The sequence below is a fragment of the Notamacropus eugenii genome, chromosome 2, assembly GCF_028372415.1.
Source record: "Notamacropus eugenii isolate mMacEug1 chromosome 2, mMacEug1.pri_v2, whole genome shotgun sequence".
Classification (NCBI taxonomy): domain Eukaryota; kingdom Metazoa; phylum Chordata; class Mammalia; order Diprotodontia; family Macropodidae; genus Notamacropus; species Notamacropus eugenii.
Window position 1 is genome coordinate 87,132,417 of NC_092873.1, and position 6,497 is coordinate 87,138,913.

Below are 6,497 nucleotides of genomic sequence, written 5' to 3' on the forward strand. Positions count from 1 at the left end.
AGATTTGTAAAGCAATTACCTTAGCACCCGGCATATTGTAGGTCTTCTTCCTCTTTATTTTCCTCCAATAAGAGTCAAAAGTCTTGGTATAATTCTCTAGCTTTTAGGCTATTTACCCTTCTTTTCCAGTTTAATCTTGGCTTACAGTTTCTTTTTTTCCTCTACCCTTTCTATCATTCTTGAGAACTTCAGTGCAAATATTGTTTTCTCTTCAAATATCCCAAATCCCCAAGTCATCTGAATCCCTATTTTCCATACCCTATTTCTTTATAACTCAATCAGATGGTTATGTCTTGGATATCAACATTATCCTTAATTGTACCATCTTTTTAATTTAAGAGAAAAAAAGATTTTTCCATTTAAAAAGTGATTTATTATGAACTTAATATTAAACATCAGTTCAAGTCTCTCTTCTCTAATCCACCCTCTACTTAAGGTAACCTTACTAAGGACTGATCATGTAAAACAGTTTCATTGCTAGGTATTTGAAGTCCCCTGAAATCTGTCCTCCACCTACTTAACTAGCTCTCTTTCATATAATTTCCCTTCCTCTAAGCCTCCATCCTTTAGCATTACTTCTGACCACATCATTCCCCCTACTCAATAAATTCGTTTTTTTTCCTAGTGAATCCAATAAAGTTCCTGCTTTGTCTTTTTAAGATGATACGTGATTGGACCCTTTTCTGAGAAGATGAAGTGGGTCTGGGATGAAATATAATTGTTCCTGATATGAGTAGGAATTGTTCCTTCTTTGTTTTTGTATACTTGGCACCTAGCATAGTGTCTGGCACGCAATATGGACTTAATTAATCTTTGTTAAGTGATTGATCTTCAATCTTTTTCCTGATTCTCTGATACTGCTAATGTCCTCCTCTAGTATTCATTTTATATACATATATATTATTATTAGAGCACTACATATCATTCAGTGTTACTGTCAATACTATTAGGGCAGCTAGGTGGTACAGTGGATAGACCACCAGTGCAGGAGTCAGGAGGACCTGAGTTCAAATTTCACCTCAGACACTTGACACTCACTAGCTGTGTGACCTTGGGCAAGTCACTTAACCTAAATTTTCTCATCCTGGGTCATCTCCATTCAAACTGATGAATATCTGCTCACTGGATTCAGATGGCTCCAGAGGAGATGTGAGGCTGGTGACCTACACAGCCCTCCTTCACTCAAAACAAAGTCAAGTGCAAGTCATGTCATTATTTCTCTGATGACATGGTCTTCTTCAGCAATGAGGGATGAACACACAATATTATTAATTCAATTTCATAGATTTCACGTTACTTCCGGTCTGTGACCTAAGTTTTAAATATTTTTATGACATTAACACTTCATATAACCTTTCTTTCCTCCACCTTCCACCTAATGTCCCATTTTTTCTTGAATATCTCCTAAGATTGGCAGTTCTGGGATATGATCCATTCATACCATTTCTTCATCAAACATATATAAAGCACCTCTTGTAGATACGTGAAAGGACAGAATTTCTTCCTCATTCAAAGATAGTTTGAATGCTCCTACATGAAAAAGCTAGATAAAATTACCATGAATAGAGTGGCAAATCATTAGCACATCCCCTGAAGTGACTGAAGGTGATATAGTCTCACCATAGAACAAAATCTAGAAGGGAGAAAAGGCATATCAAAGATGTCATCAAAACAGCCAGGAAGCCCTGCAGTGATGGGGTCATGAGATGATTTTCCATGCCTCTACTCTGGTCACGGATGAACTTTATAGAGAAGTCCTTATAAACATCTGCTCTGGTTACATGTGTTCCTTCATGTGTGATACCTGTGCATGACCACACTGCCCACATATGGTTTGTGCATTTGTGGAAGGCTATGCCCTAGGTTTATATAGGAAAGGTTCTTTGCTACTTTTATTACTATTATTTTTCATTAAATGCTTTTGTGTTTTGAGCTAGTCACATTTCTTGGTTGATAGATGGAAAAAGTAAACATTCATGAGGGCTTATTATCTATTATTTTGAATAATTATTATATAGTTATATAAGATATAGAAAAATTATATATTATAGAATTATTTTAATAAATAATCCTTGAGTAATTAATTTGAGGGTCATACAAAAGAGAAGGAGGTGTTCCAGGTGCTACATGTCTACTAATACAGTCGTTGAATGGGAGATCTTTAAACTTTCTTCCAATTACAAAATTTTATGATTCTTTAAAACTTCTACATTGACAGGCTCACAGAGCTACTACTGTGTGGTTCTAATGTCAACAAATTATAGAGGTTTTAACATCCTGCTTTGTCCCAGCTGCTTGTCAGTTATGAGATGACTTGGATATCTGTGGTTAGATCACCTGAATGCTCAAACATTCTCACTATACCATAGGATTTTGAAAATAATGATACACAGAAATGGTTTTGATGAAGGCAGAGACTGAAGAGCACTTGACATATCCTAAGACAGGCTTCTAGGGAAGAAAGTCTATAGGGATGGATCCACTTAGATGGGATACTTGCTAAGTAAGAAGTTAATTAATTCACATTCATATGCAGATTAGGCTTCATTTTAAACTGAGGGCAGAGGTCTTGTGTTTTTTGTTTTTTTTTTTTAAGTTTCCTAGTTCCAGTTCCCACCGCATCCAACTACAAATGAAAATTTTGGCTATGCAAAAAGTGTGAAATTGTGCTACTATGTGTAGTCAGAAAGATTTAGGTTACCTTCCCATGGACAGGAAATCTGCCTCATCGGTTAAGATATCAGGGTCTATCTTAGAGTTAAGGCATATCGCGTTGTTAAGTTCATCCACTGGTAATCCTTTTCCAAGGGGACATTTGTCACATGATCTTACTGATGCTGAAGCAGCTGCTGTGTTAATAATCTGAATCCTGTCATTTCCAGGTCCAACAGACAGAAAAATATGTCCCTGTGACTTCCCCTGTCTAGTTTCCCCTAGATCATTTGCCAGAAGGTGTATGTGTGATACCATTTACTTTCCCTTCAACATCAGTCTTATCCTCTGCATAGGTGAGCATCATCAGGCTTTGTTGCCAGCTTGTCAGTCTTCTGGGAATTTTAATGTTTAGGTGAATGTAATGGTCACCATAGGCATAACTATGAATCCAGGAGATTCCTTTCCAACTCATTCAAATCTTTCGACCAACCTGTATCTCAGGAAGCAGCATGACATTGATTATCTCTCGTAGTCCCTGAGCTATGTCCCACCAAGGACAGCTTGAGCTATAGAAATAAAGCAGTCTGAGTGGATATTTGCTCTATCCCTCCTAAACATGAAATTCTCTGAACCTTCACTATTATACAAATTTCATTTTTTTCCATCCATTTATTCTCATAGTCTGTCCATTCTTACAGGTATTGAGACAATGACTTTCTTCTTTGTTTTGACATATCCTGGTTGCCTACATACCACAGAAGGATAAGTTATTATGGATCCATGACCTCCATATCACCCACATGTAGAATGCATCTTAAAAGGGCCTATATTTATAGTTTCCATTCCTGTGCTACTAAATTAATGACACTGCTGAATGTTGGTTCAGTTCTTTTGCCATCACATGGCTCACATGAGTTATTAATGTTCACAGTAAATTCTTTGTTAACACACTGGAATCTGAAAGAATATCAGTCCCATGATGTATTTCTGAGGCTAATCAAATACACTTTGGAAATCTCCAAATGAAGATACTGAAAACTTCCCAAAGATTTTCTGAAAAAGTTCCTCTGGATCAATAGTAGGGCCAACCTGCCAATAGCTGTATTTAGAATATCCCATTTCAGAATCAAAGCCAATTGAACCATAAGTATAAGATTACCTTTATTTCACTTTCCCACTTAGTACCTCATAGGCTTCTAACAGTGAGGAATTTTCTTTAGCTTTACATCATCCTTATTCATGTCAGGGTGGTATTTCTTGGCAAGCTGATAGAAAGTTTTCTTGATCTCTTTCTGCCTGGGAGTTCAGGGTGCTTCAAATATCTGGTAATAATCATCTTTGGCTGAGGATGGGGAACTTTTGTGAAATGGAGCAGTACAAATTAAAGTATAAAATTTTATTGTTGAGATGTTAACCCTGGGTATTGATGTCAGCAGTCTCCCTGGAATGAAGACACACAAAATGAGGTGAAATAGTGGCATTGCTTACCCTTTGACCTAGAGAGAACACTAGGTTCCTTTCTGGGGTACCCAAGTCCCTTTTCCTACTGCAGCTGGCAGTCTAAAGTGGTGATGAAGCCCAGTCAGTGAAAACAAATGTATGAAGCACCTGGCTACCATCTTGGCTTGGGGACCTCTGTCTTTTCTTAAATCAAGGCCATCAGTTCCACGTTAAGACTTCTCATTCTTTGTCTTTCCTTAGAAAAATCCTTTGCGGGGAAGAGCCAAGATGGCAGAATAGAAAGATGCATATACACTAGCTCTTCCCCCACAGTCCATAAGATACCTGTGAAGAAAGACTCTCAACTAGAGCAGCAGAAGCCATAGAACAATAGAGTGGAGGAGATTTTAAGCCCAGGGTGACCTGAAAGGCTGAGGGGAAAGGTCTGTCACACCTGATGTGGAGCAGAGCCCAACCCAGCCTTGGCCACACAGCATAGTGTTGGGAGGAGGACCCAAGCAGGTCTCGGGAGTGGAATCCCCAGCAGTAGTAGTAGCAGTTTGCACATTCCTCAACCCACAGATAGCAAAGGTCAGTGAGAGGGTTTTTTCAGCTGGCGAAGAAGGGAGCAGAGTCTTCCCACAGCTAAGGCCTCAGGCAGCTGCAGCAGGGGACACATCAGGGGTCAGCAGCTCTCACAGCAGCCCTCACTCATTGTTGCATCGTAAAACCCTTGGGGAAACTGAGAAACTGATACTTACCTCAGTCCTGTGTGGTGCCCCTGCCCCCATCAAATGATCCTGGGGGATTTGAGCAGATGATCTTTATCTCATACTGAATGGTGGCCCTGCTCCCACCAAAGCTGGGGGAATTGAGCAGCTTATCTGAATCTCAGTCTCCAGTGCTGGCTTGGTGGAACTGGAGGGCAGGGTGGTTATGGAGAGGAAATTCTGCTACTCACAGATGCTGGGCAGAAAAGTTTCTGATTGCTCCCAGGCCAGTGTACATGCTTGACTGTGCCACCTTGGAGGAACTGAGATTTTACAGATCCCCAGAGTATACCCTACTCTTGACAAAGGATCCAAAAGTCAAGAAACTAGTTGCAAAAATGACTAAAAAAAGAAGACTACAGAAGGGTACTTTTTTGGTGAATCAATATCTTCTCCCATCCTTTCAGATGAGGAAAAACAATGCTTACCCTCAGGGAAAAGCATAAAAGTCAAGACTTCTGTATCCCAAACATCCAAAATAAATATTCAATGATCTCAGGCCATGGAAGAGCTCAAAAAGGATTTTGAAAATCAAGTAAGAGAGGTGGAGGAAAAATTGGGAAGACAAATGAAAGAGATGCAAGAAAATCATGAAAAGTGGGTTAGCAACTTGCTAAAGGAGACCCAAAAAAATGCTGAAGAAAATAACACCCTAAAACATAAGCTAACTCAATTGGAAAAAGTGGTTCAAAAAGCCAATAAGGAGAAGAATGCTTTAAAAAGCAAAGCTAACCAACTGGAAAAGGAGGTTCAAAAGCTCACTGAAGAAAATAGTTCTTTCAAAATTAGAATGGAGCAGATGGAGGCTAATGACTTTATGAGAAACCAAGAAATCACAAAACAAAATCAAAAGAATGAAAAAATGGAAGATAATGTGAAATATCTCATTAGAAAATCAACTGACCTGGAAAATAAATGATCAAAGAGAGACAATTTAAAAATTTTGGGACTACCTGAAAGCCATGATCAAAAAAAGAGCCTAGAATTTATCTTTCATGAAATTATCAAGGAAAACTGCCCTGATATTTTAAAACCAAGGGGCAAAATAAATACTGAAAGACTCCATGGATTCCATCCTGAAAGAGATCCAAAAAGAGAAACTCCTAGGAACATTGTAGCCAAATTCCAGAGTTCCCAGATAAAGGAGAAAATATTGCAAGCAGCAAGAAAGAAACAATTTGAGCATTGTGGAAGCACAATCGGGATAACACAAGATCTAGCAACTTCTACATTAAGGGATTGAAGATTTGGAATATGATATTCCAGAAGTCAAAGGAACTAGTACTAAAATCAAGAATCACCTACCCAGCAAATGTGAGTATAATACTTCAGGGAAAAAATGGTCTTTCAATGAAATAGAGGACTTTCATACATTCTTGATGAAAAGACCAGCGCTGAAAAGAAAATTTGACTCTCAAACACAAAAATCAAGAGAAGCATGAAAAGGTAAAGAGGAAAGAGAAATCATAAGGGACTTATTAATGTTGAACTGTTTACATTCCTACATGGAAAACAATGTTTGTAACTTTTGAAACTTTTTTCAGTATCTGGGTAGTTGATGGGATTACACACACACACACACACACACACACACACAAATACAAACACACACACACACACACAGAGAGAGAG

At 38.5% G+C, this 6,497-nt stretch overlaps 1 pseudogene; it reads right to left on the reverse strand.

The window, feature by feature from the left end:
• Positions 1–2,938: 2,938 nt before the first annotated feature.
• On the reverse strand, positions 2,939–4,136 carry LOC140522741 (dnaJ homolog subfamily A member 3, mitochondrial-like; annotated as a pseudogene).
• Positions 4,137–6,497: the final 2,361 nt, after the last annotated feature.